Source organism: Eublepharis macularius, chromosome 1 (genome assembly GCF_028583425.1).
Source record: "Eublepharis macularius isolate TG4126 chromosome 1, MPM_Emac_v1.0, whole genome shotgun sequence".
NCBI lineage: Eukaryota > Metazoa > Chordata > Lepidosauria > Squamata > Eublepharidae > Eublepharis > Eublepharis macularius.
In genome coordinates this window covers 238879951-238906020 of record NC_072790.1, presented here as the reverse complement: position 1 = coordinate 238906020, position 26070 = coordinate 238879951, and the positions used below count along the sequence as shown (strand labels likewise).

At 50.6% G+C, this 26070-nt stretch overlaps 1 protein-coding gene across 2 annotated transcripts in view; it reads left to right on the top strand.

The window, feature by feature from the left end:
• Positions 1–26070, top strand: part of ZBTB7B (zinc finger and BTB domain containing 7B) — a 47216-nt gene that overhangs the window by 6470 nt on the left and 14676 nt on the right. Inside the window, exon 1 of one of the 2 annotated variants that reach the window (XM_054994464.1) lies at positions 1874–1916. The exons of the other annotated variant lie outside the window; for it this stretch is intronic. The gene's annotated coding sequence lies outside the window, so the exon portion shown is untranslated. Of the gene's footprint in view, positions 1–1873; positions 1917–26070 lie in introns of those variants that run through there. 2 annotated transcript variants of the gene reach the window in all.

Sequence of the window (26070 nt, the reverse complement as noted above, 5' to 3'; positions counted from 1 at the left end):
AAAAGGAAGGAGAAGTAGGTCAGGCTGGGCTGCTTTGCCTGGGCTGGGCAGGGCCGGGTGCCGCCACCACTGCCGCCACCATCCTCTCGATGCCACAGCTGCTCTTCACTGGCCACATGGGCGGCGGAGGGGTAAGAAGCGGGGAGCCCATTTCTGGGCATTCAGGGCTGCTTAGATGCTTGCTTAACATGGATTAAGTAGACCTGATAACTGCAACCAGGAGGAGAAAGGAATGGACTCTTTGCCTCCTTCCCTTTTTTAAATTGCCCAGAATACAGATTTGTATTTGGGGTTGATGGAGCTTTGGAAGGAATGGGTGGCAGTTCTTAGCCATGTGCCAGGGTATGACGTGGGGCATTGGAAGTGCCACGGCCTGATTTCTTGGGTACATGCCAGGCAGAAGATGCTGAGCATCGGCTCTCAAACTGGGGCGGTGGACCTCTGTGGCCAGAAAGCAAGGTCATATTGACCCCTTGATATCTGTCGAAGGCTGTGGCCACTAGCTTACATTAAAATTGCCACCTCCTATATACTGGTAGCCATTGCGTGCTCAGGGTGTGTGGAAAAGAACGGGCACCCAGCAAGACAGTGTGGTACGCTACGGTGGTGCAGAGCTTGGAAATACCCACTACCAATGCCCTTGGGACGCACACGAACCCCGCTGCTGTTCCCTGGGTCCATGCTGTGGATGCCTTTGGTCCCGTGGTGAGTGGGCAGAAGGGAGGGGTCTTGCTCTGGGTGCCAGCCAGTGCACAAGAGAATTCTCTAGGGTCTGCTAGCAGGGCCTGGAGGAGTTCAGGGCCATTGTGGACGGGTGTAAGCCAAAGGCCGTGGGCGAGACTGAAGCTAGCTGGCCCACCAAGAATTAGCCTTGCTTTCTCCTCCTTGGTTGGCTTAGGGGAGCAAGGTCATGTCGGGTCACAGTCACAGGTTTTTACCGGGAGGGAGGGGAGGAGAGCTTGCCTATTTCAGAGGCCGTTGAGATTTTCCAAAATTGCAGCTGTTGAGGCGTAAACTCGTGTGTCTCCTGTGGCTTGCAGTCGTGTCTCCTAATCCCTAGGCTGCTTATGGTTAGTTGTGTGCATGATGCGCCACGTGGGCCGGGAGGCCTGGCGTGTAAAATGGAGAGCTGGTCAGGGTCTGATTGCGTTCGAAGCTGGGCATCCCTCAAGGCTTCTGTGGTTGTCGGGCATCAGAGGCTTCGTGCTTCCAGCATGTCCATGCCAGGCGCAAATTCAACAGGTATAGGAGCAACAATCGGTCAAGTTTCTTCTGTTCACCATCTGCCTGTTGGGAAGCTGCAGCAGCCCGATCGGAAAGAGAACGGGCACGTGGGCGTCGAGGCCTGAGTTGACCTGCCCTTTGCCGTGGCGCTGCCCGGGAAGCCTCAAACTGACCTGGCTGGAGCACCCAAACGTTCTCCGTGACCTGAGCCAACATTTTAAAGTGGGCCGTTCCAGCCTCTACCGACGCACCTCTTCGTTCGGGGCAGTGCCAACTTAGATGGCACATGCTGGGCTGAGCAGCCGCAGTGTAGCGTGGGGCCTGATTGCAAGCTTTTTGGGTGCCTAGTCACTCACCACCAGCCCCCGTGTTCCAAGCTTGCCCCTTTTTGCTCCTGGCTTCCGCCCACTGAAGGAACCCCACCCAGGCTGCCTCTCCCCTGGCCTGCAGTGCTGCGTCCCACCCTGCAATGTTCTCTAAACGGCTCCTCCTTCCTCCCCCTTCTCCCCCCCCCCACATTTTCTGGCTCAGCCTCTGCCTTAGCCATCTCTCCCTGAAGCTCAGCCCAGGATCCGTGGAAAGATTCTCTGCTAATGAAGCTAACTGGCCGGCGAGTTCCCCGTCCCATCTACAGAACTCCAAGAAAGGGAGAAGACAGCAACGGCGTCTGGCAGGCTTAGCTTTACTCCAAGGTCAAAGTTCTCTTCTGGAGACGCGGCTACGTCATGAGCCTTGGGGTTGCCATCTCCAGGATGGGAAATTCCTGGAGATTTGGGGAAGGAGCTTAGGGTGTGTCAGCTGGGGAGAGGAGGCACTTCAGTGGGACAGAGTCCTCCTTTTGAAGCTGCCATTTCCTGGAAGGGAACTGATCTCTGTTATCTGGAGACCGGTTGTGATTCTGGGGGGGGGGGTCTCCAGGCCCTCCCTGGAGGTTGGCAACCCTACTGCATGAACAGAATTTCTCCCCTCATTGTGTAAAACTTGGTGTTGTTTTCTGATTCCTTTGGGCAGTGTCAGGTCAAACTCCTTGTGCCAGTGGGTGGGAGGAGAAAGATTTGCAATAGTTCAAGTCCGCCCCCCTCCACCCCAGGGGTTTGTGGCTGCTTGAATCTTTCCTTCCCGTTTCCTTGTTTGTACGTTGTTTTGCCAGCGACTTCCTTTCTCCCCTCTTCCTGTCTTTTGCATTCTGCTTTTGCCCTCTAACTTGGGGGAACTCGCCCTGCCCCGACTCTTCTTTAATAGCCACATCATTTCTTTAAAGGACTCCCATGCCCAGCACTGCCTACCACACCATGGGGGAAGGCTGGGCGGCAGTCCGCCCTCTCCTTCCCCTTACGCTTTGAACATTTCAGAAATAATGACTTTTTAAAAAAATCCTGCTTTTTGAAAAAAAATTGCCTCCCAAAGTGGCTGACGCAAAGTCGGATTCAATGGGCAGCATACGCTGTGTGTAAAGGAGAGGGGGAGAACTGTCGCAGACGGAAAAGCTACTTAAATGGGAGGTACGATAGGAATGAGTCGTTGAGAGCATTTCCGTCCAAAGGGAGCCAGGCTGCTGGAGGGGAGAAGGGGTGAAATTCCAGGTCCACTGGCCAGTGACAGGAGCCATTGTGGCGTAGCAGTTGGACTCGGGTCTGGGAGAACCGGGTTCGAATCCCTGCCGTGCCATGGAAGCTCGCTGGGCGACCTGGGACCAGTCACACACTCAGCCTCACCTACCTCAAAGGGTTGTTGTGAGGATAAAACAGAGGAGAGGAGAACAGTAAGCAGCTTTGGGTCCCCGCCGGGGAGAAAGGCGAGGTGTAAATAAAAGCAAATACTTTTTTAAAAATACAGAAAGAATGTTCTTCCTCTTTAGTATGGTTTGCTGAAAGAATGCGCGTGCTTTCTCTGACGCTTGCTCTTGCAATTTAAAAAGCCGCTGTGATGTATTCAATATCGGAAGTAATTCTTCCTGTCGTTTGGGGTGAGCAGTTTCCTGCCGTAGCAGAATTCACCACTTGTGATCTCCCAAGCTGACTGCAGCCCCAATGTGGGGGGAGAGTCACTAAGAGCCAAGCTACAAGTGACGAATTACACTTGCTTGGCAAGTGAACAGACTCACGTGTATTCCTCCCTGTTCACTTGCCATTCACTTGCTCTCCACAAGTGGCTCTTGATCAAGTGGAGCTTGGCTGTGACCTCCAGTGGTTGCTGCCCGAGGTGTGTGTGCAGTCACAACTCATCCAGGTCTTCTGTGTGGTTTGAATGGCTCACTTGGGACCATCCAGGAGAATTTGGGATCTGCGAGCCCCTTTCTGTGGTGTAGCAGCTGTGGGGTTGGCAACTCTAGGTACTTCTCGAACCACAACTAATCTCCGGGCAAAATAGTTGCCCTGGAGGAAACGGCAGCTTTGGAAGGTTGATAGAATCACATCTCCATGGGCTCCTTCCGCTCCACAAAACCTGCTTTCTCTAGTTTCTGCCCCAGAACCGTACAGGCAGGGCTTTTTTTCCGGGAAAGAGGTGGTGGGTTGCCAGCACAGGGGGCAACTCTTGGCGGGAGGTGGTGCCCTTGGTACCACATGTGCGTGTGCAAAGCGCATGCATGCTCCCAGGGCCAATGACGCCACTTTGGGTCAGCTGGAACAAGGGAGGAGTTTTTAAAAGTTTAAATCGCCCTAGGTGAAAATGGTCACATGGCTGGTGGCCCCGCCTCCTGATCTCCAGACAGAGGGGAGTTTAGATTGCCCTCCTCGGAGGGCAATCTAAACTCCCCTCTGTCTGGAGATCAGGGGGCGGGGCTACCAGCCATGTGACCATTTTCAAGAGGTTCCGGAACTCCATTCCACCGCGTTCCAGCTGAAAAAAAGCCCTGCATACAGGAATTTCTCGAGAAATGACAACTCCAAGTGGCCTTCTGCAGCCGATCACCTCGATACACAAGAGCTGATCAGGAGCTTGGAGTGGGTGGACGATCAGTCGAATCGAACTGGGGGCCCTTGCCGTGTTGAATTGCCTGCCGACGAAACCCTCGTAGAGGATTCTGGGACATAAAGTAGGCTGCACTCCGTTGGCTGCTGTTTCCTTGAGGGTAATGAGTATGCAGTGCAGGATGCGATGAGCGCTCTAGTGTTACAGCGGAGGAAGAGTAATGGGTGGGGTGCAAGCTTTCTTTCAGGGAAACTTAGTAATCTCGGTGAAGAAATCCTGATAGCCTTCCGCAGAACCCCAGGGTTGCCTGGAATACACTCTGTGAACTGTTGATCTAATCTTTTGGGGACCCCGGCATGGCCGGCTGAACTCGATGGCTGCTCCGTGTTGGTAGATGTTCCCGTAGATCTGTTTTCTGGGCTGCTCTCTCTTCTGCAAGGGAGGGTTTGTTGAGATGTGAACCCCCCCCCCCACCACCCAGTTTTTTTAAATGTGCAGTGCTGCACATTTTGATTAGACTATCACTGTGCATGCATGGTGTTTTGCAGCGGTGGGTCCCTGCCCCAAGGAGTTCACAGTCTAAAATTTGGGGAAAGAGGGTGTGCTGGTTTCTATGGAATTGTGAAAAGGGTCCGGTTCAGAAACTAGAAGGTCTTGAGCCATCCTCCGGAGACTTTGAATCATGGCTAGAGTGTAGAGGAGATCCGGGTTTGAATCCCCATGCTGCCAAGGACATTTGCGGGTGAGCTTAAGCTGGACACGGACACACACACACAGCCTAACCTGTGTCATAGGGTTGCGGTGAGGGAGTAGAACCAGGTCTTTGGGTCCTCGCTGCAAGGTTTAAGAAAAGCAAATAAATGCCATCCATGGTGTGTTTTGGGTAGGGACTGTCGCCCGGTGATCGGGAGTTTGGCATGCGGAATGCTGAATCCCAAGCACAGCTGGCCAAAAGATTTCAAGTAGCAGATGTGGAGAGGGGGCCTTTCTCTGCCCAGGACCCTGAAGAGCTGCTGCCCATCCATGGAGACTGAGCTATGCAGCTTCAGACCTTCACTCTCAATGTGGGACGAGCTGCGGCTTCAAGGGAGGCCACCCACTTTGCATGCCGGTCTCAGGTTCCGTCCCAGACATCACCCGTTCCAGGTTCTCAGGTAGCAGATATTGGGGAAGGCCTTCCTTCTCTGAAAAGCCGCTGTGAGTCAGAGCTTGACGGCCTGTGGATCTGACTCGGTAGCAGGCATCTTCGTGTGCCCTGGCTGCATTTGCGTAGTGGGCAGGGGGATGCACTCTGCGCATGCTCAGAAGCAGTCTTGCATATTGTCCTCGGTGGTTCCAAGCCAACTGAGAAAAGGCTCTGAAGCTTCTCATGAGCCTCTGCGGTGTAGTGGTTAGAGGGTTGGACTAGGATCTGGGAGACCTTCGTTTGAATCCCCTCTGTGCCAGGGAAGCTTGCTGGGTGACCTTGAACTGCTCAGCTTAACCTACCTCTCAGGGTTGTTGTGAGGATAAATAGAAGGGAATAATATATGTCGTTTTTGATCCCCATTGGGGGAAAAGGACAGGGTGTAAATGAAGTAAAGAAGTAAATAAATAGTTCCTTTTTGTAGTTTTTTAAAGCAATTGTTGGGTCTGTGTGTGTGTGTCTAGGGCACTCTGTAACGTCCAAGTGCCTCCCCCAGGGCACTTGGTTGAGCTGGAGGGACTAGCGTGGGTTTGTGTTCTCTCAGTCGCCCCTGCCTCCCCCTAACTTTAATAACCACTTGTGGCTTGCAACAGAATGCAACCAGCTTGCAACATGTGGGCACCCCTCCCAGCCCAGATGAGTCACTCCCCTCCCAGCAGGCCCCCATGCCACCCGTTTGAGCCCTTCTTGCCGCACAAGATGCCCGTGCCCCTCCCAGGCTGCCTCGCCCACCTTATCTCCCCGTCGGTGCACCTGGCACGGCAGGAAGTGGAACGACCTGGGTGGTGGTGGGGGGGGAGCCGCGTTGGGCAAAAGGACACAGGGCAACGCCTTCGTGTTTGTTGGCATGTTCCGTCTCCATCTTGAGAGACGGCTGAGCAGAGCAGTTCGTGGAAGGGGCGAAGGCTGTCAGCGGTGATGGGGTGGGATAGCTGTATAGAACCTCCATGTTCTGGGGCTGTCTACCTCTGCAGGGTTGGCGAGACAGGGAGGACTACTGCTTTCGTGCTCTACCTGAGGAATTTCCCAAGACTGCTTACTAAACAGATCGAGATGGGTAGCCGTGTTAGTCTGTCTGTAGCAGTAGGAAAGAGCAAGAGTCCAGTAGCACCTGTAAGACTAACAAAACTTGGGGTAGTGTATGAGCTTTTGTGAGTCACTTCTTCAAAGACTTCTGAAGATACTCGCTTATCTGAAGAAGTGAGCTGTGACTCTCGAAAGCTCATACCTTACCACCAATTTTGTTAGTCTTATAGGTGCTGCTGGACTCTTTCTCTTTTCTGCTCACTAGACACTGGACTAAGTGCTTTGCTCTGACCCAGAAGGCAGTTCCAATTATAAATTACATTAATTTATGGTGGAAAGTTCTAGCAAAACCTGCTCACCCTGATACTTGAAAGTGGAACCTCCATGTCCAGAGGCGGTTTACCTCTAAAGAACAGATGCTAAATGACAAACAGTATTGGAAGAAAGTTCCCTTCCTGCTTTGGTTGGGGTTTCCCAGACCAACCACTAGGTGCAGGATTACATACCTCTGGTCTGATCTGGAAGTTATGTTCTCAAGCCTGCTGCTTCACTTTAATCCGTGGCGCAAAGCCATGTGCCCATTCTTGGGCAATTGTTTTCCACCTTTCCAGTCTTGCTGAAGATGAGACCCACTTAGCTGCAAGGGCGTGACAGGAAGGCGTTTGGCAGGAGGAGGAGTCAGAGTTATGACCTCATCGGAGTCCAGGCTTGGACTGCGAGTGGCAGAGGGGTCCAAGATGCTGAACCCTAAGAGGTGTACCGTAGTGAGGAACGAGTCAAGGGCTGCAGCCCCAGCGGGATCTTTTCCTCCACTGTGACCTTGCCTCCCTATTTTACTGCTCCTCTGAGTGCGCACGTGTGCAAAGAGAGGCAGAGGCATGCGCGCTAGCGTCTCTGTATGGACTCTGCAGCCCCCCCCCCAAGGGTCCTAATTCAAAGGGTGAAGACCGCTGTCCTAGGAGCCCTGTATGGTGTCCGTATGCTTTGGTTCCTGCTGTTCTGCCTTGGGGTCTCACACATGCGCGTGTGAGAAGAACAGAGATAGGGCCACAAAGGGGGAAGAAATGGTAGCTTGGCAGATTAGGACAGACCTTTTGAGGAGAACTCGTGGGACCTTGGGGCCTAATTCAAACTTCCACCTTACTTCATTTATGCCTCAATTTTCTCCCCAGTGGGTACTGAAAGTGGAGCACAACACTCTCCTCTATTTTATCCTCACAACAGCCCTTTGAGGTAGGTTGGGCTGAGTGTCCGTGACTGGCCCTTGGTCACCCAGTAAGCTTCCATGGAAGAGCGGGGGGATTCGAACCCGGGTCTCCCAGGTGTCAGAGGTTAGTTGGACATTCTAACCTCTGTGCTGCGCTGGCACTCATCTTGCGCATGCAAGCACGACAGTGGGAGAGTGGAAAGCGGGAAGGCTTTTGCCATTGTCCTGGGAAGGGGTGCTTGATTGTGTTAAAGAGCCAAGCTACAAGTGATGCCTGACACAGGTTGGACACTTGTCAGTTTCCCTCAAGTTTTGATGGGAAATGTAGGCATCCTGGTCTTGCAGCTGTAATGGAGAGCCAAGCTGTAAAACCAGGGTGCCTACATTTCCCATCAAAACTTGAAGTAAGCTGACAAGTGTCCAACCTGTGTCAGGTGTCACTTGTAGCTTGGCTCTGAACACGTAGATTCCATTGTCAGGGCTTAATTCTGAGCCGGGGCTGAACCAAAGGGCTCAGCTCTAGCGCCTCCTTTTCATCTCCGGAGCTCAGCTCTGGAACGTGTCTTGGTGCCTCGGATTCTGTCTCCTCTCCCACTCCTGACCCCCCCCCCGGCTGCTACCCGTTCCCCTAGCTGGCATGGGTGGCTGTCTTGCACAACGAGGCGTGTTCCCTTTCTGTGGGAGACGGCCCCCTTCTCAGGCCTGTCCTGGCTCTTGGGCAACCCCCGCCCGGCTTCCGTTTTCTTGCCAGCTGTGCCGCATGAAGGGAGTCCTTGTGGATTCTCGTTTTCTCTGCAGCCCTCTCCTTTTGGTCTGTCCTCCTCCCCCGCAACGAGCTCTACCGTCCAGCCGCAGTTTTTTTAAAAAAGAAATTATTTTGGGAGAGCAGGAAAACCGCCTTTTCAAACAGCAGAACCAAAAATCCCAAGTGTGCGGCAGCGGGGAGGGGGGCAGCACTTTGTGCATGCTCAAAGATGCTGCCGATATTGTCGGTTCTGGGCTGGAACCGATTCCTCTTTCCCAGCTCCTTCTGCAGTACAAAAGAACGCCTAGGCTGCCCTTTCTTTTGGCAAGTATTGGCACGGGGCGGCATCACGCAAAGACCAACTTGTGCCAATATGAGCCTTTGAGCTGGACAGGGTGGAAAGGGCGCAGCTTTCCGTTGTCAACTGGGTTCGATATGAGATGACCCGAAGTCTAAGATACGATCCCTCCAGTTCCTTATCCATGTGCCCGTGCGTTCTGTGCTGTGCAGTATAGCAGGCTAAACTAAAACTTTGGGTTGGAGTATCTCACCAGAAATGCCTTCCCAATGACGATCGTGAGTTAGGGTGTCCAAAAGTGTAATTCGGCGCGGAAAAGACCCCCCCAATTGTTTATCCTGGTTCATATGGGCCAGGAAAGGATATACTTAGCATTAGCGGTGAGAGCTTCATGTGCAGAAAAAGGACGCTTTGAACTGGACAAAGTGTTCGGTCCCCTGCAAAGGGCCACGCTCCGAGAGACGGCAACACATGCTTCCGTTCGGATTCAGGGGTGCGGATTATCATCTTTTATTTGGGGGGGGGCTGCCTGTGCAGGAACTGACAGCCAAGAGCAGACATCAGTTCACTTGTTACGGGGCAGAATTCTAACTTTCAAACCCCAGGTACCACGCTGTAACCCATCTCTTGGGGTGCGCTGATCTCTCCTCCCTCCCTTCAGCCAAACCTGACAAGGGGGTGCTGGCTAAGATGGCAGCTGTATTCTTTGTAGGGAGTTTGAATGGGAGGTCCGGCCTCTGTTTCCAGTGCTAGAGGCTCTGAAGCAACCACGGTGCCTCTGCGCATGTGCAGAGTGCCTCTCCCCTTCATACTAGAGAATATCCCCAGGCTGCCTGCATTCAATTAAGGGTGGGGGGGACGGCATTGTGCCAAGCCACGTGGCTTCCAGTGTCATTTTTGGCCAGTTTTAGGAGACGGAGGGAAAGACAGGCTTGAAGTTTGCCCTGTAAGGCTGGCATCTCCTGGCTTACGGTCCAAAGGAATGGATTAGCAAATGAGTTTTTTTCAGCTTGGTGCTCGGGGGTGCCAATAAGGTCCCTGGCAGGGCTGTACCCTCATCGCTTCAGGGCATGGTGGGACACCAAGGAGCCGAGCTACCAAACTCGGCATGCCTGGTTCACAGGTTGAGTCAGGCCAGCACTTTCGGGGAGTGACTTTGACAGGGGTGTGTCTTGGCGAGGCCCCGACAGCGCCCACCTCGCCGGGCCACTCAGCAAGGCAGGCCAGGGCATGCTAGCGCTGGCCCAGCCCCAATGGGGTGACACAATCCACTTTGCAGAATTGGGGCATGAAGAGAAGGAGAAGGGTGGGGAGGAAGGGTCATGCCCACTCTTCTCGGCCGTTCAGGGTAGATGGTGGTTTCTCTCGTTCCTCTGCCGCTTCCTGGCTTGGTCGGACCGGGTTGCCAAGAAAACAGGGTCACCTAGGTGATATCTGAGCCAGGTTCTTGCCAAGACTGGCCCCAGTGTTTGTGAGGCAGGGGCAAAGGGGAGAGGGAACTTCAGAGCATGTACAGAGAGCATTTTCCGTCACTGTTAAGAAGCACAACTAGCTAAGTTTTGGCCTTTGTGTCCAGTGGTGGTTGGACTCTTGGAGTAGCGAAGGAGTCCTTGCTTTTTTGGAGTGTCTCTAGGGATGGGAGGCAGGGTGTGTGTGTAATACAATACATGTCGGGGCTCAGGTTTGTTGCAGTCATCACCTCTTACTCTAGAAAGAGCCTTTCTCCCCAGAATCCAGTACGAGCACTCTGCACGTGCTCGTTGGCCCTCTGTCCATAATTAAATTTGATTTAAATGTACACTTTCAAGAAAAAATTTCCATGAGAGGTTCAGCCCACTTGGAACCTCTCTTATCCCCAAACTGGCTAACAACAGGGGAAACCAGGCAGTGGGGTGTAATGGTTAGCGTGTCGAACTTGGATATGGGAGAGCCGGTTTCAAACGCCCGTGCTGCCATTGAAGTTCACTGGTTGTCCTCAGGCCAGTAACACACCTTCAGCTTATCCTACCTTAAAGGGTTGTTGAGAGGAGAACAATGTAAGCCACTTTGGGTCCCCGTAAGGGAGAAAAGTGGGGGATAAATGAAGTAAATAAAATAAACAACGAAATAAAAACTTCAAAGCAAAGCGCTGAATTGAAACAGATAAAATATTTTGGGTTCTCCAGCAAAAAGTGAATAAGTTTGGTTTATTTGGGGGTGTTTTGAGTCTGAAAATCCTGATCACGGGAACTAGCATGGGGGAGTGGGCCCTGAAAGGACAGCTGCCTGTGTGTACAGGTACCTGTTGGATGTCTTCCCAGTTGGAGTTTCTCGCTGCACCTGTTGAATTGGAAGCTTACCTGTTGGATGTCTTCCCAGTTGGAGTTGTTTACTGTACCTGTTGAACTTTCTTGTTAATAATTAATGATCACATGAAGATTTTTCAGTGAATTGCTTTTATTGGTTTATAATGGTCCCGTGCAGTGTAAGTGTATGGATAGAAGGTAATGTGAATTCTATACTCTTAATATATTCAATATATACCTTCACTTTGACCTTCATCGCTTTTTCATTTATTTGATTTATTTTTGCCTTCCCACACGTGTGGTTTTCCACCTTCTAACCGGTTGTATTTGTTGGTAGGCGCCTCTTTGTATTTTTGTCTTTGTGTGTATGTAGCAGCATCAAATAGGTGAATGAGGTTGGGGGGTGCTCCCCCTAAACCCTGTTGTGCTGGGGGTGAAAGTCTGATCGCATCTTTGTTTTAAAGCTGTGTGCTGACTCATATTTGGCAAAGGGGGGCAGTGTTGGGTATCAGCATTTTCTCTCCAAAACTGTGGATTGCTTTGGGCTTCCTCTGCAGCAGGATTGAGGTGCAGAATTTGCATACGTTATTAAAAGGGAGAGCCTCAGAGCTTAACCAGCAATTGAAAGAACTAGATGCATTTGTGGTTGGATAGGTTTACTCATGGCTATTAGGGTGACAGTTGAAAAAATAGAACCTCCACATTCAGAGGCAGTGTACCAGATGCAGAGGGCAAGTGATGGCTGTTAGTGATGACAGCTAAAACATGGAACCTCCATGTTCAGAGGCAGTGTAACGAATGCAGGGGGCAAGTGATGGCTGTTAGTGATGACAGCTAAAACATGGAGCCTCTGTATTCAGAGGCAGTGTACCAGATGCAGAGGGCAAGTGATGGCTGTTAGTGATGACAGCTAAAACATGGAGCCTCTGTATTCCGAGGCAGTGTACCAGATGTAGAGGGCTAGTAATGGCTGTTAGTGATGACAGCTAAAACATGGAGCCTCCGTATTCAGAGGCAGTGTACCAGATGCTAGGGGGAAATGATGGTTGATAGTGATGATAGTTAAAAATGGAACCTCCATGTTCAGAGGCAGTGGGACGAATGCAGGGGCAAGTGATGGCTGTTAGTGATGACAGCTAAAACATAGAACCTCTGTATTTAGAGGCAATATAACCACTGAGAGGGCAAGTGACAGAAGTGGTGTCAACTGTTTGCGAGCTCACAGTCATGTGACTGCCCTGATCACTTGCCCCTCCTGCATCAGGTATACTGCCTCTGGGTGTGGAAGCTCGGTTTAGGAGGGCTCTAATCGGAGTAAGTCAGGCATATGGAAGGTTCACCGTGCTGGGCTGCCTGGATGCTCGATCATATCCAGCATAGGCAGTTTCGTTCTCTCTCTCCCCGCCCCATCAGTGTTTGTGTATGCGGATTAGAGGCAAGGCCTTCCAAAGCGGCGTGCGACTTCCAGATAAATGGCAGCTAGCCTTGGCATTTTCAAAAGGAAGCCTCAGAGGATGTCTTGTGTGGGGTGGGTGGGAATAGGGAGCTTCAGGCCTGTCAGAGAGCACGGCAAAGAGTTAATGGTAGGGGGAGAAAGGAGGGAAGGAGGGCAGGGTGCAGCGTGACCTGGGGTGTGGGCGTTGCCTCCTTCTGAGGTGGGATCGGAGCTCAGAGCAAGGTAGCGGGTGCCCGGTTTCTTCAGATCTGCCTTGCTCGCAGTGGAGAGACAGACGGAGGGGAAGAAAGGTAATCTTGGGGCACTCGTAGCAAGGGGGGAGCAAACTGTGTTGGGGGGGGGAGCAATGCCAAGATGCCTGGCTTGCCGTGAGGCCGTGGCAGAGGCATGCCGGCCGGCAAGGTTAGGCCTCTCAGAGCTCACCTGTGCCAGGGATTTGTGCCCGCTTGAAGGGCAGGCAGCCGAGGAAGAGGCGCCAGGCTCCTGGTGCCTGGAGTCTGGCCATCTCAGAACCATAGCTCAGGCACGGACAGTCCGCAGGTGGTGTGGGCAGAAATGGGCCCCCAAACTGTTTACAACTCGGAGGCCAAGACACAGCCGGGGATTGTCTTTGCAGGCACCGTGGTGCGGCCATGTCTGCGAGAGAGCTTGGCAAGGCGCTTCTGCCCCGTAGCAGGGCTCGGCGCTTGTGGGGTACTATTGATGAAGCGATCTTGCGCTCCAACATGTAGCATTGTTGTCTGAACCGGGTGCATTTCCTTTTTAGTTCTCTGTCGTTGGCAAAATTGGGGCAGGTGAAGGCGAGATGAATCGCTTTGCCCTGTGCTTTTCCAGGAATGCTTAGAGGTGGCTGACTTTTTCTCATCTTGGTTGGTGACCCCCGCCCCCCATTTGCAATATATGGCTTCCATCAAGTTTTTTCTTTTTAAAAACTCCACTGCTTCCTTCGAGGTTCCGTCTCGAGGAGCCAGCGAGTATATGAGGTGCGCTGGCAATTTCCCTTCTCCGCTTTTCTCTCTTTTGAAACGTTATTCTTTAATAGCTCAGACACAAAGTCCTGCTCCCTCTCTTTGTGCTGAAATTCAATATCGAGAGATTCATATTTACACGAATGGCAGTGGGGGAAAAAACTAGCCAACAGATCTAGAAATGGTCACAGCTATGGCAATGTCAGATCTCAAGCTTTGTGGCACAGAACTGGCACGGTTGCTCAAAATTTCCAGCGTCAGTTAAAAATACTGACATGTTTCTAGTCCACAATGTTGCAAGGGAAAAAACCCTCCAAACCTGTTGTTCTGTGGTCATATTTTTCCTAAAGGTTCAGAAAACAGGGAAAACAACATATTTATGTTCTTCAGCTCTCTCCAACATGAACCCCAGTATTTATCCTTCTGCTCTGATGCATTCCCCCAGTTATCCAAACCCACCCTTTTCCAGCATCCACCCAAAAGAAAAATCTCATAAATCGTTTTTTTTTAAAACATACGTTACTGGGTCAAGTATCAGGATGTATCTAGAAGGGCACAGCTCAGTTTAGGATTGGCACTGTTGGAGTTCAAAAAGCTGGTTTTATCCTGGAATTTTTGCAGCAATTCTATAAGGCAGACCAGCGGCAGTGCCTCCATATTGCCAAGGGATGGGAGAGGAAGGGCTGAGACTGTACCCAAGTAATATGACCAAGGCCGCCGAGTGAGTTTGTGGAAAAGACAAAATTTGGACCAAGGATTTCCTGGAGCATGGCTCAGTCTCTTTGCCCCTATTCCTAGATTGTCCAACTAGGTTCTGGTAGACTTGAGTTCGAATCCGCACTCTGCCATGAAGGTAGCAGGGTGACTTTTCACTCTCTCTGCCTAACCCACCTCAAAGGGTTCTTGTGAGGATAAAATGGGGAACCTTTGAACCACTTGACAGGAAGGTGGGGTAAAAACCTACTCGACTTGCTAACAGCTATCAAGACCATCGCTGGCATTTCCAAAGCCCGTGTTCCAGACTGGAATTGCCGGTTTGCTTTGGGGATGATGGAGGAAAGGAAACGAAAACCACCCCACGAAGTCTAGCTCTGCACCTCGCAGGCATGTGCCCCGTGAACGGCTTAATCAAGCCCGCTCTCTACAGGCTTCGTCCCAAGGTGTGCCATGTATCCACAAACAAAGAATACATGTGCAGAACAGATAAAGTGACCCCCCACACACACCAAGATGAATGGGATCTTTGTGTCGTTGAGATGAAAAGGAAATCTCATCAGTCCAAGGAGCCTTCCGAATCAGGTCTGTCTGGGAAACGTGTACGAAGGCCTTCCCCTGTTGAGTTTTCTCTCATCATCAGGCATTTAAAGGTAGACTGCCACTGTCTATGGAGGTTACATTTAGCTAAAGTGGCCGGTAACAACCAGTTCCATAAATTTGACACAAGAAGGCACGGCAAATGCATTTTAGAAGATCTGCCTGGGGGGGGGGGGATGTTTTCTGCACAAATGGTAAAAGCCCAGGTGCCATTGCGCTTCTGCTTCTAGTCGCCCTAGCGAGGCAACCTTGATGACAAGATATGTTGAGTCATCTGCTCTGTGTCAGAGAAGGGTTGGAGCTTTCATTCCAAATTTTGTGACTGAGTGCACTAATATGCAACATGAGAAATAATTCTAGGCTTCTATGAGTTCACAGTGCCTCCCCAGAGAGAAAGAGAGGGAGAAGGTAGGAGGCTGCCTACTGCAACTCTGCTTGAATCCACTGCTCTGATTTTGCATCCCGCCAGTTAGCTCCGCCAGTCACGAGAAGTTCCGCCCCGTGTCTTCTCTGGAGCGTTCACGCACAGATACAGCACAATCACCTGCCCTCAGAGGAGGCTTCCCATTGCCCCTCTGTGTGAGTCCCTGCTCTACCCAGACCTCCTTTCAGTCCTGAGTCACGGCATGGACAATTCACGAAACTCCGAGGAACTGGTTTCTTTGAGGACCATAACTGTATTTCATGGTCCAAAAGATAACTTTTTGAAGGGTACTTTTTGGGAGAGTACAAGCATCTTTATTTTAATTCAGGGAGGGGAAAAGGAAGAGGTGCTTCTGCTGTCAGAACCTTTATGAGACACCCTTTAATTGCTTAATTAACTGAGGATTTGGTAGCAGGTTTTTAAAATGCATGCCAATTCACAGGCTGCCGCATGGACAAGATTCTGTCTCTAATCTCATCAGGCTCCAGATCCAATGGCAACCTGTGGCGAATAACACGATGCGCACCTTTTTGCCTTTACCCATGTGAAGCAGCTGGTGTGCTTTAGGCAAGGGTAGAAAGTCTCTGTCTGGGAGACCCGAACCACAGCACCCCGTGTTTCCATCGTTCCGGAAACTAGCCGTTGAAGCGCAGAGTGTCAAAGCAAGCCTTCGCTAAGAAAAAACAAAATCTAGTTTTCTCCCCTGCCAAATGATTTCGTTTTTTAAAAAGTCGTCTCATGAACAGAAATTGATTTGACACTTTTTAAAAAAACAAACAAAAAACACACCTTTTTGGAGTTTCACCGTGCATCTTTTAATATGATTTAATTCAGAGGAGAAAGATCTTCAGTTTTGAGATGGGCTTAATACGAAATCAGTCGTATGCAGGGCTGGTCCTACACCGCTGGGCATATGCGGCACCCTGGGCTCTGCAGCCATCAAACAGGGAGAGGTGGGGATCTTATAGGGCATAGAGTAATCCTGCCCTATAAGATAATCCCATTATCCTGCAGTGGATCCTCCACCACCTGGAGACAACCCTAGGCGTATGGGGGTAACACACTTTGTTCCTGTGCAAAAGTGCCAAAATATATGTGACGGAGGGGGATCTGGGTTCGAATCCCCAGAGGTGGAGTTGAGCTGCAAAATGGAGCTGAGGATAAGAGGGTTAGCTCATTATTTCCTGGTTGACACCCCCCCCCCCCCCGCGTTTCTTTAAACTGCTGGGCCTTTGATCTGCTGGATGGAACCCTTCCATTTTTTGAAAGAACTGAGAGTGAAGAGCAAAGCACTCATTGCCATAGCTCTGACCCAAACTGGCTCCCTTGGCTCCTTTTGACAGCTCACATCACACGCCTCAAACTCTGCACCCAGATTCCTGGCATGACGGGCCAGGTTTATCCCAGAGGGCACTTACAGGTTCTCCACCACCAAGGACCAGTCTGGTTTTTTTTTAAAGTTAATTTTGAACTTGTGCGTGGTGTTTGGCTTTTCAGCTAGCCCGACTAGCCTCCCCGGGCCTATTGCTGCCTTTGTCCCCAGCCAATCCGGCGGCCTGTTTTTTTTTTTTTTTTTTTTTTGCAAGGGGCTGGGAACTCGGCACCCAGGTGGGCCACTCCCTTCCTCTGGGAACTCGCTGGCAGCCAAGTCCCAGTGAGGCGGCGGTGTGGTTTGCAGACCTCGTTCTTTCCCTCCCAGCCCCACTTAGCTGGCGGGCTGGGTTCTCGCTGTGCCAGGGTCGTCCTGACCCAGGGGAGAGGCCTTCTGTACCAGGGGCTGTTTCCCGAGCCTGCCTGAGCATGCAGCTTTCCCACCCATAGCCTGGCTGGCACCTTCTGGGAGCTGCTGGAGTCCCCTTCCTTCAGGCTTGGCTTGCAACAGAGGGATTTATGGGCATTGAGCAAAGCAGTACGGCTGATGCCAGGTCTGCCTCCCATGCCAGTGCCCAGGCTGTGCCTTCTGCCCTTCCTTTGCAGTCTGTTCCCCTCGCAGTTGCCTAAACAGATAGGTGCCAGAGGGCTGCCATGTAAGCCCCAGTTTCAAGATGTTATGATGTTCTCATGCCAAACGGCACGTACCTTTGTTTCTTTTAGTTCCTGGCTTTCCTCTGGGGTTGCAATTGTTCAGGCCTTTTGGCTTAAACTAGAGAGACAAAATGGCTTAAACTAGCCACTCTGCCCTGAAACACGAAGAGCAACGATGTCTCTCCTTCTCTCTGGTTCATGGCAACGTTTGCCACAATAAACTTGGCAGTCTTTACGGTGCCACAAATATCTTTGGTTAGGTTCTTCAGAAGATAAATCTCGCACAGGGGATCTGGTGGCTAGCGCGCATGACCTGCGCATGAACAGTGAAGGGCCGTGCAGTGCACAGCCAGGCTTTTGACGCACTGCAGCTTCCGAGGTGTAGTTTGAACTGCTGTAACATCCTGTAAGACAGTTCAGGTTTTCAAGGTATAGTTTTAGCCCACTAAACCTTCGCTCTTTGCGGATTTAAACACCCCTGGAACAAATGCAAATTAAATGAATAGAACTGGGTGGGAAAGAGTTTTCATCACGGTGTGCTAAAAGTGTTGACTTCACAGGTTGTTCTTTGAAAGGAGCTGAAAGCGAGTTTGTGCTTGAATCTGTGAAACATTGAAGGTGTGGGTAGAAAAAAAAGTCTGCGAACGTGAATTCCGCCACCGATCTGTCTCTCTAGATATCTCACGTTTATCCCACTCTTCCTACGAGAAGCTCAAGGCCGCAAACGTGATTTCTCTCACCTCTGGTTTCTCCACACAGCAGCCCTGTGAGGTAGGCTGTTCTGAGAGGGAGGGACCGGTCCATGCTCTGAAGTTGGCTCTCCCCGGTCCAGAACCGTAACCGATTTACCACATGAGATTTAGGTGGCATCTAGTATAACATTTGGGGCTGATTCCCCTCTGAGTCCAGTCACTTCAGCTTCTGGAGTCTGTCAGTCCAATCCCTAATAGCCTTTATGTCATGCTTTAAAATTGGAATTGTTGGATCAGAACATCAGGTGAGCCTTGCGGGATCCAACCAGTGATCTTTCTAGTCCAGCATCGTGTTTCACACAGCGGCCAACCAAACAGGGCCCAAAGGCCGAGGCCTTCCCCTCATGCTGACTTTCTCCCAGCGGTTTGCTGCCTCTGTCTGTGAGGGTTCCCTTTACTCACCATGGCGAGCGTCCATTGATGGACTTCTCCTCTGTGAATCTGCCTTAAAACCATCGACGCTCGTGGCTGTTTACATACTTCCTCTGGCCATGAGCAGTTTTCATTGAAACCGAAATAATCCTAAAATGCTTTGGAGAGTTCGTCCACATCATCTCTCAGTCCTCTTGACAACAGCCCTGGAAGGTCGTCTTGCTGTTCCCCGCCGGGAGACAAACTGGAAAGACTTGCTTTTCAGTTCAAAGGATGAGGCATCGTTGAAATGTGCTATAAAACTGCTGCTGTAGCATAGTGGTTGGGCTGTGGATCAGCACTCTGCTGGTTCGACTCCCTCTACTGCCGTGAACTCTGCAGCTGTATTGTGGGGATAATAACAACACTGACTTTGTTCACTGCTTTAAGTGGGGTATATGAGCATAGTTGTTGGTTGTTGCTTCTGCTATTGTTGCTGCTGTTGTTGCTATTGTTATTCAATGCCCTTGCAACCCATGTGACTTTTGTTTGTAGGCTTTCCTACTTGTATCCCTTCACCGTGATGCTTGACCAGCTCTGGATCCATAATTGCGGTCGCTTTGCTCAGAGCGGGTCCCCCTTAATGTCTTTAGTAGGTCGCCTCTACTCGAAAGAAAGGAGGATTAGTGCTAAGTGTTTGTTCACTATTTAATTTGCCAAGGATTTTTACGTTTCTGGTGCTTGTCTTTTGGGCAGTGAGGGCTGATCGGCTGGGTGGCTATGGCGAATGTTGTCAAACAGTAGGTCCCCCCCCCCCCGTTTTTCTGACCAGGGAATTTGTATTAGGGCAGGAAAACCCCGTCAACTTTGGAACTGGCCTGGCAGTGTGGTGTAGTGGTTAGAGGGCCAGACTAGGATGTAGGAGACCCAGGTGCGAATCCCAACATCGCAGTCGGAGTTTGCTGGGTGATATTTGGCCAGTCACACACCGCCAGCCTAACCTACCGCACAGATAAAACGGATAAAACAGATAAAACAAAAAAAAATGGAGGGGAGGAGAATTAACATAATCTGCTTGGGGAGAAAGATTGGGTACACATGAGGTTGTTTATGATGATGATTTTGCTACTGACTCCCTTCTTACACCTGCCAGATTTTGCTCTGACCCGTGAAATTCTGCGAGGTTCTGTCCCACCATTGCCAGAACCAGATGCTCCTGCTGCTGTCTAGAATGTTAGGTGGGGGAAATAGGGCCACGGCTGGGGGACTGGTGTCCGTCATGGAGTGAGTTTACAGCCCCCCCCCCCCGTCCCCTTTGCTGTTTTGCAGAAGCTGTGAGAGCCAAAGGAGAGCCCGTGGCAGCATAGGCGTTAGACTGCTGGGCTACGGTCGAGGAGATCCAGGTTCGAACTCCTACTCTTGTCACGAAGCTGGTTGACTTTGGAACAGTCTCTCTCTTAGACTACCTCACAGGGTTGTTCCAAGGATAAAATAGAGACAGGAGAACTGTGTGTGTAGCTTTAAGCTTTTTTGGGGAGGCGTGATTAGGATTAAAATGTAATAGAGAGAAGGGGGGACGTAAGTGCAGCTTCTTTCCTCTGTGCGCCACGCTCTGCCTGTGAAAATTCCCCTCAGCCTGGACGCAAGCGATGGGAGTTTCGTTCTCCTTCTGGTCACCTTCGTACTCAGGGTTTTCCAGTAAATGCACATAACCGGCACCTAAAAATGTCTCTCTTCTCCCCCCCCCCCACCATGCCACCTCCCCATCTTATCATGTCAGCATCTCCCCCAACAAACGTAGGGGTGGAAAATCCCCTCCCTGCTGGGATAGTTCAGCCTTCTATAGCATCCGGCCTACTACCCAGTGTTAAATTTCTAAAATCGGTAGGGCTGTGGTCGAAAGCTTGCTCGGGTGTTGCCCCCCCCCCCCCCCCCGCCTATAAGGGAAGCACTTTTTGGAGTCTGTAGGTTGTAATCGACAAGTATGGGAAAGGCCCTCTGCACGTGCTCAGAGACCTTCTTGATTTTATTTATTTATTTAATTTGCTTCCATTCATATTACGCCCTCCCCACACCAGCAGGGTCAGGGCAGATTACGCTTCATAAACATCCCAATAAAACTTACATTTCAGAAAGATTTAAAACCACAAAAGGATACGATAGATTTTAAAATGTCAGAATTTCAAAAATTACAACCGCAGCACGAAAGTCCATCCGTCTCTCGCCCAACTGTCACTAAAGTACTTAAACAAATAAACAGATAAGCCGATAAAAACGCAGTCTGGCGGAGGATGCGCCTGATAGGGAGGGCCACGTTCTTCTCCAAATACTCTCCCGTATTTCACAGATGAGAACCGGAATGCGTTTGTGGCGCCCAGTTCTCTTATCCAAGGAAGGAGTATTCGCACACACGCACGCCCCACAACACACACAAAGTTATCTGCTGCTGAAGGGTTTGTCTATGAGATTGCTTTGTTAAAGCTTCTCCACTTTTTTTTTGAAACCAAAAAGATATTTGTTCTTTGGTGAAAAAGATGGCCGAAAACCCTAGAATCTGTAATTGGCCTTTCAGGTTGAGTTTGCCCTGATCTGGCTAGCCGGATCTGAGCAGATTTCAGAAGCTAAGCAGGGTCGGCCTTGGTTAGTAACTGGATGGGAGACCACCAAGGAATTCCAGGGTCGCTACGCCGAGGCAGGCGATGGCAAACCACCCCTGCTCATCTCTTTCCTTGAGAACCTCGTGAGGGGTTTCCATTAGTGAGTTGTGACTTGATGGCACTTTCCACAGCACATGGGTGTTCAGCCCGTGAATTAAAGTGCACCCTTTTCCCTGCATAAATGTGCGTTAAGGACAAGTAGCGTCCACTATCTTTTCTATCTGCTCTGTCTAATCCATCTATCGGTAAATCGAGTAATTTGCCTTCACGTTTCAAGAAGGCATTCCCCCAAAGCCAACGGAAATATACTGACTTAGAAAGAATTGGGACCAGAAAAGCAGGACTATTGGTAAGCAGAGGCAGTCGAACCTTACAGCATTTATGTAGCTTTGCTCTGAGGCGGAGCCTTGGGAAGCTCTAGGGCAAATTTAAGCTACCCAATTAGTTGTGACTCTTTGCCAGGCATAGATTGTTGCCTGCCAGGTTACCCCTTCCCCCATTTTCTGGGCTTATGGAAGAATAAGATTTCAGAATAAGGTTTCTGGGCATGGAACAGGGGTCACTGGGGGTGTGGGAGGGAGATAGTTGTGCATTTCCTGCATTGTGCAGCGGGTTGGACTAGATGACCTTGGAGGTCCCTTCCAACCCTATGATTCTATGATTCCTTACCAGGCCCCCGTACGTTGTTGGCTGTTGTGCTCCACTTTTGGTAGTGTGACAATGTGGCCTCTAAACTGTAAAGACCAACATTGTTCTGATTTTTTTTTAACCGTCTCTTTGGAGAGGCATGCCACCGGACCTCATGCACCATACGTTCTTTGCTTAGCTAAACATAAAACGGCTGCACGTTGTTTTTCTCGAGCATTGGGAGGGTATATGCTCTCAAACCTGGGATCCGGAATCGTGCTCATAGATGACGGAGTTGGAGGGGGGGGCGTGGGCGTGCAATTCTCATAGCCCCCCTTGCTGGCCTGCTGGTTGCCACTGCGAAAATCTTTCTCTGAAAACAGGAAAAGAAACCTGAACCCAGAGCACCCACGGTGAACGATGGGGGAGGGAGGAAGATGCGGCACGACAAAGATGTGGCTTTGGTGTCGCTCCAGAGCTGAATAACAAAGGCCATTGTGCCGTCTTTTGGGTCCAAGTTTGCTCTTTCGCGCCAACTGGGGAGGGCAGAGGTACTTTAATGCACAGAGGGGTGCAGAAACAAGCACACAGGTGACATCAGGTTCACTGCAACTCAACCAAATGGCTCCCCCCCCCCCACTAGATTCTTTTGCTCATACTCTGCTGGACAAAATAAAACTTCCTAGAATAATGGGTAGCGTGATGGGGGTGACTATTGGGGTAATTGATCGCTTAGGTTGTGGCAGAATACGTTTCTCAACACTTGAACTGCGTCCCAGGTCATGGAAAGTAAGAAGCAAACTGACATCAGTGCTTAGTTCTTGTGGCCCCTTCTGACATGCCCAGGGTAATTTTTATCGTGGCCTCTTCATACACGCCCAGGGTAATGCTGATCACCACTTTGGAGTCAGGAAGCAATTTTCCCCAGGCCAGTTTGGCTACGGATCGTGACAGTGTTTTGCCATCTTCTGGGCATGGAGCAGGGGGCACTGGGTGTGTGTGTGTGGGGGGGGGGGTAGTTGTGAATTTTCTGCATTGTGCAGGGGGTTGGACTAGATCACCCTAGAGGTCCCCTAGAGATTCTGTGACAGTGTCTCTGTGCAGGCGCTGAGCATTTCTTCTCTTATCTCTGCAGAAGTACATCTGTCCCTGAGCTGGCATTGCTGGCTTCGCCCCCATAACCGTTTTTTAAAAAACGGTTGAGCGGCTGGGTTAGAATACTGAATTTTGACCATGGAAGAATCCCTGCTGAGCTAGGGACCGCCTGGGAAAAAGGGCCCTTCTGCCACCTTAAAGACTCATTTGATTGTGGCCAGATTTTTTGTAGGCTAGAACCCACATGGGTAGATCCAGGAAAAAAATGTCTTCCTTTGGTCATTGCGCACGGATGTGGAGATGAAAGAGATCTCCAACATTCTGACTTAGTAGCACTGGATAATTCATTGCCACCTTTCCTCATTTCCCCGGTCTTTAAAATGGGCAACTGCGAAATAGGCATAGTCGTGAGGCAGGCTGGCTGGCCATCAACAAATTCCTTTAAGCCTACACCTCTTTGTCTGTTCAAAGATTAATCTGGGACTGCGGATCCGCCCGATTTGCCCTCCTCCACTTGCAACTGTTCCACAATCCCTTTCTTGCACACGGGAACCTCTAAAGCATCCAGCCTGTCAATTCACCTGGCTCGGGATTGCCCGCTCTGATTGGCAGCTGCTCTCCGGAGTTTCAGGTGGAGAAAGTTCTTTCCCAACACCCCTCGCTTGAGATCCTTGAAACAGAGATTCCAGGAATTGAACCCAAAACCTTCTGCAGGCAGGTGCTCTAGCACTCAACCACAGCCTTGTGCAAAGAACTTATCAAGTTCCTTTATGCCGCTGGTCCACTGAGTTCAGCATTGCCTCCTCTAGCCGTCGGTAGCTCTCCAGGGTCTCAGGAAGGAAAAGGTCTTTTCCAGTACCTGTTTCCTTCCTTGGCACGCTGTAGAGCAGACCCTGGCTTGCCCAAACCTTCCTGCTACCGTCGCCTTCTAATGGTTCCCTGGCAAGGCCTTTCCAACCCTGCTGCGTGAGACTGAAGCTAGAACCCTCTGCGCACCACAGGGCTGCTCAGAGCACATGAAGTTAACTTCTGCTGCGTCAGAAAATGGCTCTGTCCAGTTCCGTGGGGTCTCTTATGAGTCTAAGCAGGTCTTTTGAGCTTCTGGCTACCTGAGATCCTTTATCTGGGATGCACCTGAACATTTTTGGATATCACACAGCCACAGCACAATAGAAACAATTAACACTTGGACTGTCAATAGCGCAACAGTAGCAAAATATTCAGCATGGTGTGGAAGCCGATCTCGTGAGCAACGGAACGGGCAATCTTCTGTTTGCAGATGGTACGCTCTACCCCTCTGGCAGACTCTGTCATACATGAGATTATTCCCCCCTGCTCTGAATTGGTGGGTTCTCCCCGCAAAACCCCACCAATGATTTAATTATCAAGAGCCGGCAATATTGAAGCCATGATATATTTCCCATGAAACTTCCAAATGTCTGTTCCTACCCACACTTTTGTTCTTTCATAAACTGCAGTTGATTCCTTCTTTTTCTTGGAAGGCTATGTCAATTTACATACGGAGAAGGGAGCCCAAAGGTTATTTTACCAGCTTCTTGGAAGCAAAATGGATTTCCCAACCCCTCCTTTCTCCGAGGAGCTCCGGGAAGCATAGATGGTTTCTGTCTCCTGTATTTAATCCTCTACAACAGCCCTGCAAAGTAGGTTAGGGTGAGAGAGGGGGACTGGCCAGGGTCACTCATTGAATTTCATGACGGACAGTGCAATCGTAAGAAGAGTTACTGCAGTCTAATCCCATTGAAGTCAATGGGCTTAGATTGGAGTAGCTCTTCTTAGGATTGCACTGAGAGTTTTATCATCTTAAAATATAAAACTATTTTGCGAGGGCTTATGCCAGTTTCTTTTCTTTTTTAAAAACTCAAAGACGTCTCTTCTGGGTTTATTAACAATTTCCTTTCCACCCTCTTTTTTCCCTACTCTCACAAATTGCTAATGAACGTCAGGGTACAAATCTACCATTTCCCCCATCCTTTCCAATCCCCAAATCTTCCAAATGGTAGAAATGGGAGCTGTCACAGCCCAAATCCAGAATGGGTCAGTGGTACATACAACTTGTTTAGATTCCCCAACAGGCTCTTGGTTATATTCGAGACCCACGTGACCTGTGCGCTTTTTTCTGTGCCCTGATAACACAAGCCAGAGCTGTCGGAAGCGGCCTCTAGGATCCACTCCTGTTCTCCCTTCAGATGCTGCTCAAATTCTAGGAGTAGGTGGCGCACAGCAACTGTCTCTCTCGATCATGCTCAGCTCCCAGTTTTCTGCCGTCCATACTTGCTAGTTCGCTATCCCTATTTCGGGCTTTGCAGGGGGAACTGATTTGCGAGGCTTAGCAATTCTTCACTGTCCAGCTGCCTCCCCAGGCAATTCAATCTCTTGGGCAGGTTGTCTCAGCACACATCCACACGGCAATGCCTGCGCATGACTGCAAGAGGTGGGGACGGTGCACAGTCAGCCATTTCACGCCCTGCTGTTGTAGAAGTGAATTTTGAACTGTCGTGGTCCGAGTGTAGTATATCTTCGGCCCAAAGAGCAAACAGCTTCTTGACATTGAAATCCACATGGGAGATGCTGATGTAAAGGAAACAAATAACCTTGAATTGGGCCTTCAGCAGTATGCGCACACACACACACGTGCGTGTGTGTATGGGAAGAATAGTTCCCGGGTCTGAGGATTTGGCGTCTCCATTTTTGTCAGGTTGCAGGTGAGGTCACACACACCCCACTCCAACCGTGCTGTAAGAAATAACTGTGCACCTGAACGTCCTGATTCAGGGCTCTGGATCTCTCCATGGGTGGGTGAGGGTGATACGCTGCTAGAGACTTTCTTCTCGACACCCAGTCCCGTTCAATCTCTTCTTCTTCTCTACAAAGATGTGGAAGATGAGCTCAAAATAAGCCATGCCTCTCTCCCACCGTCCCCCTTAACGGACAGAAAAATTTAAGCAGGCTGGTTTTCCCTCCCTTCTCTGGAGGCAGCTGTACCTGTTGGATTTCCGCTTGGCAGGCAGCTGTTAATGGCCCAGGAGTTCAGTGGATGATGTCTTAACCTCCCCTGCGTGCCTTGAAACACCTACCCCTCCCTTCCCCCTCCACCTGCCAAACCATCTTCTACTCTTGCCCGTGGCTGAGCAATCTCCCATAATCCCAGCCCCAGCTCTTCCTCCTAATCCTCTCCTAATCTGATTGGGGTTTTGTCAGAGTTGGTAAACACAGAGGGGCCTGACGGAGGTGGCTTAATTGTGGCTAAACCGGCCTTCCTGCTTCTCACCTGGGGCCGCGAGGCCAGGTGGGGAGGTCTTGCGGGTAATCTCAGGTCTCCTGGATTCTATTCCCAGCTCAGGGAGGGGAGACGAGAGCCAGGCTGTATTATTATTATTATTTTTTTAAAATGTTCCAAGCAGGGCTGCTGGTTGCATTATCTGCCTCCTTGAGTTGTCAAACAGCAGCCGCGCCCAGGCAGAATCCAACAGGTAAAGCCCCCACGGTCTCTGTGCCA